Source organism: Plectrocnemia conspersa, unplaced genomic scaffold (assembly GCF_051122295.1).
Source record: "Plectrocnemia conspersa isolate PC_06_02 unplaced genomic scaffold, ASM5112229v1 ptg000009l, whole genome shotgun sequence".
Taxonomy (NCBI): Eukaryota; Metazoa; Arthropoda; class Insecta; order Trichoptera; family Polycentropodidae; genus Plectrocnemia; species Plectrocnemia conspersa.
In genome coordinates this window covers 17,324,031-17,336,619 of record NW_028277173.1, presented here as the reverse complement: position 1 = coordinate 17,336,619, position 12,589 = coordinate 17,324,031, and the positions used below count along the sequence as shown (strand labels likewise).

The following is a 12,589-nucleotide window of genomic DNA, read 5'->3' as shown; positions in this document are numbered from 1 at the left end:
CTTATAAATACTTGAACTGTCCCAACGAACTTTAACGGGACAGTGTGATAAAATATTAAAAAAATGGGATGTGTTCTGTAAATACGAGACGTCTGGCCACCCTACCTTGTTATATTATTAAAGACCCTTTACAAAGAATATTCTATACTTTTACCTGCAGTTATCTCTTGTAAAAGTACTATTAGATCCTTGTTTGTGATTTTTGAGAGTCACTTTCTTTGATATTTATTTTTAATTATTAAATAATAGTAGAGTACGCTCGGGATAAGGATGCCGGTTTGTTATTGTGTGCATGTACATGTATATAAGAGGGAGAAGCGATGTAGCGTGTACTTCATTGTCTCGCTTTCTCTTTTAAGGACAGTCGCTGATTCGTCAACGCTGGTATTCGTCATTAAAGTGCAGTGTGGCACAGAAGTTCGATCTTCTCTAGTGATTTATTTTAAATAATTTTGTGTTGATATTGGTTTAAAATCCAGATATGCCCACTGTCCCATGGGTAGGTCACTAAACTCGTGCCACTGTTTTTTATTTATAAATGAAATTTTAAGAGAACAAAATTTCTTGGGCATATCTGGGTTAATTGATATCAAGGCTTCAAATATACACTGTAAGTTATTCGTTCTCTTACCCGTGGATTAAAATATTTTAATTATTTTTCCATTAATCCGTACGTTGTTGGTTTTTTTACACTATTCTCTGTAAGGCTTAAAAAAGTTATTATTCTTATCGTTGCGCCAATGATAATTTTTTAATTTATTCAATGGATTCTAATGATTTAATAGAGTCGTCGAGCCATTAAACAATCTGCGAATAATTTCTTTCCCCATTTTATACCTTTTTGCTTTTGAAGAATAGCTAAGGACTTCATTATTTTTTTGTCTGGATTCTTCGATTATATAATGTATTTTTAATTGTCCGTTGAAATTTCCAGCTTAGCTCAGATGTATGTATGTTAAATAAAGATATATTTTCTTTTAAAATAAAAAAATTAAATATTCTGAGCGAAATTGTTTTGAGCCACACAGTTCACGCACACAATAACAAACCGGAATCCTTATCCCGAGCGTACTCTATTAAATAAAATATAATCTTTTTAGAGAGTCAATACATTTTCAAGATTAGATCACTAAATTATGTTTATCTTTATTCCAATTTTTATTTGATGTTTTAACGGTTAAGATACAAGTTATGATTAGCTGATTAATATTGATATTATTCTTAGTAAGCTGGTCAACACGTGCGTTGTTATCGGTAAATCGTACTTTGTTTATTGGTTTTAATCGTTCTAGCGGCGGCGCTCGTTCAGTTGAAAAGTGACAGCGCTCGCCGGAACGCTCTGTCCAGTCGCCTCCGGTTGGCGAATATGTGTGGGATTTGGTACCATAATAAGGTAAAGTCGGGACCGCGTTTTAATGCATAACCATAAATTAGTTTGGCGCTGAGCTTGAGTCGAAAGACACCGTTGTCGGGAGATGCAATTCGAATTTCGCGCGCGTCACTTCCGTTTCAGCGGCGAAACGAAGGAGAGCATTTCGCGTCCATGTACGAGTATGTTGTGGTGCATTTGATACGCTACTAATTGTTGTGAACTTGTGAAGCATGCGGATATGGATGCTACTTTTCCGGTGAGTACCTATCGATATGTATTATATAAATTGATCCACTTAAAAACATGATTTTACACAATGAGTTTTCTTGCTATAAAAATATAAGCAAATTTTTTCGTGTAAATGTCAACCGTTTTAGTACTGATTCTTTAAACTATATACATATGTATACTGTTTGAAATTTTCTTAATTTTCAATAACGGAAAATCCCGCATATAGAAAATCGATTAAATATTACCGCTGAAATATTGTGATTTACTAAAATCATACACAATAATACGCATTAGCATTAGACAGTTTTAAATTAATAGACGCATGTACTTTTTAAACATTTTTTATTTGCTAGTTATTTTTGTACTCATAATAAATATTTAATATTATGCTTAAAACCTTAAGGGAAAAATATTGTTGCCATATTTATAAAATTTATCATATATTATTTCATTTTTATTTAATTTAAAAAAATATGAATAACCCTAATTTTTTTATCTATAACTATGAATTTACCATAAAAATATTAGGTATAATAAAAATTAGCAATTGTTCTAGCCATGAATTAATATTTTTTACACAGATAGTGTTAAAAAATATTATTATAGTTTTAGTTTAATTTTGAAGTGAATTATTCCATTTAAAAAAATTCAAAAATTTCTTTTGTCTTGCAAAATAAATCACGCCATTTTATTACATTAATACGATAAATAATTATTGTCATTTTCTTGTGATATTTTTTTATTATTAAAATAATATTACTTTGTCCCGTCATCCGACGATGACGATACGCGACACATATGACCGTTTTTCGCGTAGTAAGTTACTAGTGAATATAGTACCATAAGTAGCAATTACTTGTATAAAGCACGAGCCTTTGCGCCAAACATTCGCTGATAAACTAAATTATTAAAAATTTATCAGAATGATGAAATTGAAAAATTGCTTGAATTTCATATTAACTCTAGTGTTTTTTTTTCGGGCAAAATTAGTAAATATAATTTTGATAAACGATCACAGACACGGTTTTCTTAAATTTTATAACTCACGGATGAATATCGTAATGAATAATTATACCAAAAATAATTTATAAATTGTGAGCTGTAATCATAGTTAATAATTATTACTTGACTTTTATTTTAGTCTGGTGTTTGCCCCACTGTAACTCATCGGGCTAGCGCCTTGCATGTTTCAACGAAAGATAAAATAATAATTATAAAAATCGCGTCTTTCGCCTTTTTTCTAAACCTTGTCGCGGGACCTACAGGCTTAATTATTTTCGCGAATGTGTAAATAATTATTTGACTTTCGTTTTAGTTTGGTGTTTACCCCATTGTAACTCATCAGGCTAACGCCTGTCATGTTATAACAAAAGATTTACAGTAAAAATAAATATTAAATTATTTATTAAAATAATGAGTTAAATAAATATTGCGTGGTACGCCCCCTTTCTAAACCTTGTCGCAGGATTAGTTATTTTCGCGAATGTGTATTTCGCAACCACTAAGTATTTAACACTAAATCCATCCATATACTCAATAAGCTTACCAAACACAAGGATGTTTTCGGCGATAGCTATGAGGAGCTGAATTAATTTATGATGGATGATGCTCATATATTTTAGGTGTGTATCATAACTGTGCATTATCGTTTGTATAATAGTCATCATGATAGTCAGATTTGTAATAAAAAAATATATTGAACGCGTGACGCTAAAAAATCTCAGCTGAATTGACCGTTAGCGCACGGCTTTAAATGTATTGTGCTTAAAAAGTAACACCTCATTGTTTTTGTACATACGATTGTAAAATGTATGTACAAAAGCATATTTAATTTTTTAATGTTAATTTTAAGTGCTGTTTTTAATGTTATTACAATTATTTATTTAAAGATTTCCAATACCGATATAAAAATTTCCAATAAGTTATATAATAGTATTTATCTATGATTATTATCAAGTATAATTATCTATGTTTTTTTAGAGTTTTGTGTGTGATTGGTGTTAAAATACTATATGTATTATTTAAATTCAATTAATTACTTTTACATGTGATATTTACAAATCATATGCACAGTTAAATTGAGTACTTTTTTTATAGAATATGTATGTACTTCTATATAAAATAGTAAGTGTTAAACAGCAACAGTTGACCAAAATTCTTTATAATCTTTTACTCATTCACTAAGGATATTGACTAAAACTAAATTTGATAAGATATGTATAAATGTCAAAAGTTATTTGTTTAGATTTTTCAACTGACGCGAATTAAGACAATTTAGTTCAATAACAATAGTGTTACTAATTGTCAAATGATTATAAACAATTATTTTATAATATTTATAAACTGTCATAATAATGAGGCTTATTTTATTGCGCAGCTCTTAATGTTAGATATTTTCTTAAATTTTGTTGTATTACTTATGTCCTGCATTATTTAATTTTCCCTCTTCACATGTAATGTTGCAAAATGCTATATATTATATATATCTAATTAAAGCTAGGGATTTTAAAACAAGTAAATTTATAATTTAATCATTTTTATGTGTTGTACGATAGTTGTCTGTTATCGAACTAACCTGTAAGAATTATTATAAAGTAAACAGCTACGGAAATAATTTTTAAGATTAGGATTTTACAGCTCATTGTTTTATTTATATATGATTTGTGCTATTATTTAAAAAAATGTAATATTTTTTTATAAATAGTGAATGTTGAGTTGTTAAATACAGGTCGAAAAAATCCTGCACAATACTGCAAATATAAGGAAGTAATCATAATATAAAATATTGAATAACTAATTATCCTATTACTATTCACGGACGCTTAAAAATGTAAAACACATGTGCACTGATTTCCCCACAGACGTGTGTATCTGCGCGTTTGAAAAAAGTTTTCAAATGAAAGTGTGGTATTCATAAATACATATTTTTTTTGTCACAGAGAATTTTTTTATATCTAGACCGCCTCTAAGATTTTTTGCTTGCAATAAAAACATATTTTTTTATTGCAAACATATGTGACATTTGATTTTAGCCCTCTGAGTTATACAAAAATATAACAATTTAGTTCTTAGTTAAAATTTAATTTCGGCATAACAATTCGGCATTTAAGGATAACACATAATCTTTGTTTTAAAATTTGTTATGATTTTTTGTTTTAAGTAAAACTCTTTCTATGAAAATACACATTTTTGCACTTTTATGATTAAATTCTGCAATTACAAAAAAATCGGGGGCTTAAAATATTTTTGGAAAAGTCACGTCGAGTGGTTTAATTTAAAGATTTTTTTATAAAGATTTATACATTATATATAAAAAAAGTATTGCACATATCAATCTCATTTGCATTTTTTAAGTGGCGTTAATGTTTCCTGCAACTTTAAACATTTATTATTATAAAAAAGTAACAAGACACTGTGAGTGTTGAATCAAAAATATTTTGAAGGCTTTTACGGGTGTTAATATTTTTTTTTCGTTTTCTATATTTATTGTATTTTGATAAACTTTTCTGTGTTTTCAATATGAGGCGTTTAAAATATTAGAACCAATGGATGCTTTGAGATAATCATTTTCCAAGTTATTGAAGCCTTTAGTAGAGTAGTCGCGATGTGAAGTTACCCTAAAGGGGAATCACATCGAAGAGTTGATGTTCTTGCAAACTCTTTTATATGCCTATCGCGGGCGGCTTTGATGAATAGAGAAAAATTATTTCGTCCAATTAGGCTGTAAGGGTAAAAATGTAATCTCGAAGAACGCCTTTGTAATGTAATCAATGAAAAAATATTATACGGAGCATATAACATATATTAAAATATTCAAATCTTACATGGATTCTGTCAAGGAGTTTGGAATTAGTGTTTATTATTTTAGTTTTAGTTCCGATCCAACATCACAGATGAGGTTTTCTTAGATTTTCCTAATATCATGAATGAAAAAAATCCAGTTAGTTCGTGTACAGTAAGACATATTTATTTTAATTTCATAATTATTAAATAAATGTCACTGATTTACAGGCTTTGAGTTTAGTCTGGTGTCTCTCTATTTAATTTGTAATTGATAATCGTGTTTAACGCATTGGGTTAACATCTGTCATGCTTAAATTGTAGATAAATAAAAATTCCATTAACTTTTAGTTAATGGAATTTTTAGTGGTGATAAAAGGTTATTAATTTTTTTACTATGTACACAGATCATTTGAAGAGTTTCTAAATAGTTTGCGCTTTCAAATGTTTGGTTATGGTTTTTAATTTTTGGGGGTCCTGGCGTATTGCATTTTGTTTAAATAGCAACATCTATCAAGGGTTGATTTATAAAACGTATACAGGACAAATTACTATCATTTAAAGTTTATTAATTTCAGTAGAATTATCGAATGGTCGGAGTAGAATTTTTTTACCCATGTTCTTATAGCATAGTTTAAGCGCAGTGCTATATTTTATTTTAATTTTATACACTGTCAGTAGTATTCTGAAGTCAATTTTTTTTCTTAATTACTTTTTAAGGTTTTAGGAATATTATTTTTAAAAATAAAAATATATATAATACATTCTTTAGTTCACTCCTAATATTATGAACGCTTCGATGTCATAAGTTGTATTATCAAAGTAAAATAAAAAAAACATTGAAATTATAATTAAATATCTAAAACCAGTATTAAATATATAATGTGATATTAAAAGCCCCAGTGTATGTTTGATATATGGCATTGATCTCAACGCCCAAGTCGATAGAAAATTATTACAGAAACTCTAAACCTAAAATATTAATTATAAAAAAAAATATTTTCTCAAATGTGGCAGCCCTGCTGAGTTTGCAAATGTAACGTATGTCTCGGCCGGATAAGTGTTTTTTCGTTGAGAACTCTCAGGTGGCAATGGTAGGGCGTGGGCGAAGATTGGTGACTCCTCTTCGTACCACCAGCTCGTCGAGCAACTATCAACAAAACGCGCATTCCTCCTCTCTAGACGCGTTTCGTCATTTTCTTATTTACATTCTAAAACACCTGCACCTCAATACCCGTCGTACGTCATTTCATGTATAGCGCAATTCCTGTCAGATCTGCACCTTCATTGCTTTTACGATATTCGTGACCTTTGAACCCTTCGCAATATCGTTTATATCATAGGCAACATTTTACGATTAACTTTTAGAGTACCTTCAATCATAACTCATACAATAAACTTTTATTTTTTAATAAAACTATAATACTTGACTATTTATAAATGATAATATCTTAGGTATGTGTCTCATTACATTGGTAAATTATTAGTGCAAGTCGAAAGCTGTATTGCAATTTGCATTTATTTGTGTAAGCGATATATATGCTTTCATATATTATAATATAACGAATGAATAACTGGACTTGCCATATTATCTTTTACCTGGTATCCAGTGGCGTACTGTTATGGGTTCAGTCTGCAATGAAATTTAACTTGCAATTAAACATAATTTATTAGAGTCACACACATAGTATAAAATATGTTAAAAATACTTCTCGATCGAGTAATTTAAATACCCTTTAGATTAGGGATTTTATACAATTTAAGCAGACTTTGTTAATAGTTTAACACGAGTCGCACCTTCCTTTTGGACGACTGGAAGCTATACAAATATATTTATCGCTTCATAAACAATAGTATTTTGTAGCCATTAATCTCGGCCTTTTATGAAAGGATTATATGTGTACTGGTCGATACTATAATTGATTTGGAGTGATGCCAAAACAAATTAACCATATTAATCGTTATTATATGCGTAAGGAAATATATTTGTGATAGATTTTACAATATGTGTTTTTTTCAAGATGCAAAACTTGCAACATAATTAGTATGTTTTTTAATCGTGTTAGAGTTAAAGATGAGTAACACATAACACATAGGCATATAAACTTACTAATATTATTTATTGTACAAAATAGTATAGATATACATTTTATAGATAAACATTTTTGCTTTGACAAAAATTTTAAAAACAATGAATTGCATTTATTATTAACAATGATAATTAGTAGTATGCTAAGAGATTAAATTTACAATAATTTTGTTTAAAATATAATTGTTATAATTTATTGGCTTTAACTCATTACTAGATGCTTTTCATTTCTCGAGAAATTATGCTCCAAATTACGCTAGGATTCTCAAAAATTTGCACATAAATAAATATATGTGATATACAATACGTATTATAGCAATATAGTACATATTTTTGTAAATGATTTTTTTCAACGATCTTACTTAAAATAATTAACGTTAATATTTTTGCATGTAAATTATGTAATAATTCATAGAATCGTTTTCAAACAATGTTTTTTAAGTAATAATCTCTGTCCCTTTTTTCGCTACCTGCTCTGAATGCAGCTGTGAATTATCTGAATTTAAACTACAATCATTATTAAATTTCAGTGGTTGTGAATCATTTAAAAAAAAAACATTTTATAATAATTCTCAAAAAACTTTAAAAATATATGGGAAAAAATCACAATTTTGCATTTTTAAGAAAAATTATGATATCATATTAGAATTTAAAATACTCTTTTATTTGGTTGGAAAATGCTTGGAAAAATAACTAACAATATAAGACGATCCTTTAATTTCGTGAAAACTGACAAATTATTTTCCTTCTGTTCGTCAGTTAAAAGCTTGGAACAAATTTCACTCGTCCCATTTGCAAATTATCGATTAAAATGCTTTGCACGGACCCGTACGAAATATCCAGTTCTTCAGTAAGTTCTCAAATAGTTAATCGCCTGTTTGAACAAACCATTTTTTTTAACTTTTTTGCACGTTTCGTCTGTTTTTAAGGTCAAATGTCTTCAACCGACTCATTTCCGCTATAAAATCGTTTCAGAGTCACCACATTATCGTCATACGCTGATTATAACATTTCATGAGCTTCTTTGGCACTTTTTGCAACATAAAACAAAACTTAATGTTAACGCGTTGTTCGAAATCCATGATGCGCGACAGACACGGTAGACACGACTTCACTCTTCTGGCTCTGGAAGCCGGCTAACGAGTCACAACTTGTTCAAAATTGCCACTGACTATCTCAACGGATCAGGCTATTGGACCTATTACTTGAAATGAGTGTAGCGGCAGCAGTTGCTGCTATAAAAAGTCATTCACCGTACTTTTTGATCACACCTCGTATATTTACTCTCAAGAATAAGTACAGACAGACATCGCATCTCACATATTGTTCCACAGTTTCTCTGCATTTCGATATTACACTATGTTTTTAAAATATGATAGCTTTTTTCATCGATATTAATATAGACTTTAAATATAAGAGGGCTGATCAAAGTATTTTCAAACCGAATTTTGATCAATAGGAGAGCGCCAAAAACAATTATCACTTCTCGGAAGGCAAAAATTCACGTCAAAAGCAATAAAATCGTGTCGGCGCCGTCGCATGGGGAACGCTCGGTAACGAGCGTTCCCACTGCGATGGCGACGGCACGATTTTATTGCTTTTGACGTGGATTTTTGCCTTCTGAGAAGGGATAATTGTTTTTTGCGCTCTTCTATTGGGCAAAATTTGGTTTAGATGCGCTTTATTTGATTTTCACACGTAATATTGCTATAAGAAGTCCTTGATAATCGAGCGTTTTCACCGCACGATTTTATTGCTAAAACCTAGAAAATCCACTATATGGTAGCACTAAGCAGTAAGAAGAATATGACTAATTATTAAGTAAATATTAGGAGTAGATATTTTTAATGCTTAATTAAAATATTTCGCATAAAATATGTTGCAACGGTGGCTAATTTTTATATTTATTTGTAGAAAGGGTTAACTCATACTTATTTTTATTTATTAAAAAAAATTATATTACGCTATTAAAATGCCATTTTTGTCATGAGGCCCGGAATCATTGTTTTTCCAGGGTTCAGGTTCGCTATTGGCGACCCTGCATTCACTACTCCTTTATGTGTCGTTATCAACTAAAGACATTTTTCATATTAAAGGCTCTTGTAATATGCATAAAAAAATGAAATAACCATTGCTCCGTACGCATTGTTTAGTAAATAAAAAAATTTTTGCTTTACCACATGTTTTAATACAAAAATATTTTTGTTAAGCAGTTACTCCAAAATTTTATGTTTCATGAGTTTTCTGCATTAAATAAAAATAAAGTGAAATATTTATCTGACAACCGCTAACAGATGTTAAAGTGGGTGGTTTTCACATAATATAAGTATATATATCTATATATGTATATGAATAGCAATGGCGTAGCAAAAATAATACAAATTTTTAAACTCATACCTGATAAAACTATTTAGTATTTTTGGATATATCGAAAGGTGTAATGTTTTATTATAATATATACCTACACTTATTGCTAAACAAATCAACTGCGGCATATATGTAAACTTCAATATCTGATTGATTACCTGCCCATTGACAAAATCGTGTTTAGAATTTGATCCATTTACATTCGATTAACATTTGAAATTCTCCCGCGTGGGAAGTGCTAACATTGAAATTGGCCGAAAAAATTCAAAGTTCTAAGAAAAAGAGAGAAATGCGATCACTTCCAGGTTCACCGTTTTCTATCGCCATCCAAGGAGATTGCTATTGTATTTCTGGCGCTGGCAGGGGATAGAGAATAGAAAAAGAGCAACAACAAAACCGCAGCGAGTATGGCGAAACGTCGTAAATTGCCATATAATGTAAACTTTTGCGCCGAAAATAAAGCGCTTGAGCGATCGTCCTGTTTGCGTCCTGGCTACTGGAAAACAGTTTTAGAAATAGTGGTGCGCACAACAATAGCGGCTCTCAAACGACTCGAAATGCCCACACGAAAATCGGGTTATCACCCAAGCGGATTTAGTAATGAAAACATCTCGTTTTGCACCGAGAATAGATGCAGACTCTGAGAATTGCTGAAAAGTCTGAGGTGGGGATATGTGCGAAAATTCGCAACGGTAATGCAAAAATGCTGTAATTAGAACAGGAATGTTGCATATTTACAAAACCAAATATTGAAATATAAGTTATTAGATTAAAAAAAAATATACACACTTGCAAAAAAATACTTGATTCACAATTGATTGATACATAATTATAACGTACAAATTTAAAATTAACAAGTCGTATCTGATAAAAAGTCGGTGGAAAGATAACATAATTGATAATAAAAATATACGGAAGATATTTGAAAAGTAAACCATGTAATGTTTCTTAAAAGATTCGTGGAATTCAAAACAGGCAATTTTAAAGATCGCTTATTTTGTACAAGAGAAGAAGCTGCGCAAATTCATTGCCAGATTTTTTCTGTTTTTAATAATGACGTTTTAAACCAGCAAAATGTGGATATGATGTCATAATTTTGATATAACATTACATTTAAAATTTAATTTTAGTAACGAAAGAAATTATGCGCGCGTTGGGTGGCTAAAAATGGCAGATGTGAGATTAATATGACGTTGGAATCAATAAACTCGTTAACATTCTCATTAAAAGTTAAGAAAGTTTTCTAAAGTCAATTACTGAATTATATATCTTTACCTTTTGAAAAAGTGTTTAGTTGATTGAAGTTAATTAAAACTGAAAATCAACTTCTGATGTGAAAAAAGAATATTTTTTAAATGTCAACAAAAATTACTCACTAAGAAATTTATTATATATATTGTCTAAAATATAGCTTATAAATAATACACAGTAGTGAACACCCAAAATTGCACAATAGCCACACTTTTGAAATTACCATTATTTTTTTGCGTTTCTTGAAGCTTTAAAACGCATCTATACAAAAACACGAATAATCTTGCATTGATAAACATTATTTTAACTATCCTTTGTTTTTATAGAACGGTCACCCGACGTGAGCCCTTGAAACCATATTTTTTAAGGGATGATTTTGGAGTTAAGCTAGAAACTATTGTGATTAGTTCTTAATTTGCTTTATTTAAAAAATCATTACAAAATATGTGACACCATATTTGATCACCAATAATTGTGAATCACTCGACGGACGCAGATCACTCATCAATCACTTATCACTAATCGAATCACTCGACGACCACGGTATCATTCACCACGAATCGAACACTAATTTCGCTTAAAATCCATCATCACTCTTGGACCAGTGACCATTTGATGGACTCTTTAAACGCGCTAATTCGATTGACATTTTCGGTACAAATTTCGGTAAATTATATATTGTGTACAATAAACTGTTGGTTAGAACTTTGCAAAAGTCACACAAGCGCAATTTTTATATCACACATATACTTTCTGTCGATTTTTTAACATTTAACAGCATTAAATAAGTTGCCGATAATATGAGAAATAACTGAATAGGTTTTAATTTAATTTGATTAATTAATATTGATTGCTAGTTTGATAATTTTATATGACATAAAAAAGCATTGTATTGACTTCCTTTTTCTTACATAAAAAACTTAATGATTATTATACGCACTAGTTCTAATTTTTATAATATATAATATAAACCGATAACATTTCATAGTATATAAAAATTAAATATGGCGATTTTTAATAAGGATTATTAAAAAATATAATGTAGCATATGTATTAATAAATAATGTTAGAAAATATTTTTCAGTGCTAATTAATTATATAGAAAGACATTACGTATTCAAATATACTTTCATCTTATTTATTTTGTAATGAACTCTTTTTAGAGCCATAACTCTCTCATCAAATTCCTCAATTACTTCTCTTATTATCTCCAGTTATATAATTCATACGCCAGTATGAATAAGATAAATAGATCATGGAGCCGTGCTGTCTTCTTTATACATTTAATATTCTACATTTCAATGCAAACGTGGCGTGAATCATACTCGGCGTGTTCATGAAATTAAAAATAACACAATAATTGTTTATGTTAGCGTCGCAGTGAAAAAAAGTACACCGGCAACTATATATATATATAAGAAAATAAGTCACGTACTATTTTTTAGGGCTGGCAACTATGATTAAATTTAAACCGACGCTGTTAAACTAAAACTGCTTTA

At 29.6% G+C, this 12,589-nt stretch overlaps 1 protein-coding gene across 2 annotated transcripts in view; it reads left to right on the top strand.

The window, feature by feature from the left end:
• LOC148232090 (uncharacterized) overlaps window positions 1–12,589 on the top strand; it is a 42,862-nt gene that overhangs the window by 15,603 nt on the left and 14,670 nt on the right. The window contains exon 1 of one of the 2 annotated variants that reach the window (XM_088193758.1): window positions 1,490–1,628. The exons of the other annotated variant lie outside the window; for it this stretch is intronic. The gene's annotated coding sequence lies outside the window, so the exon portion shown is untranslated. Of the gene's footprint in view, window positions 1–1,489; window positions 1,629–12,589 lie in introns of those variants that run through there. 2 annotated transcript variants of the gene reach the window in all.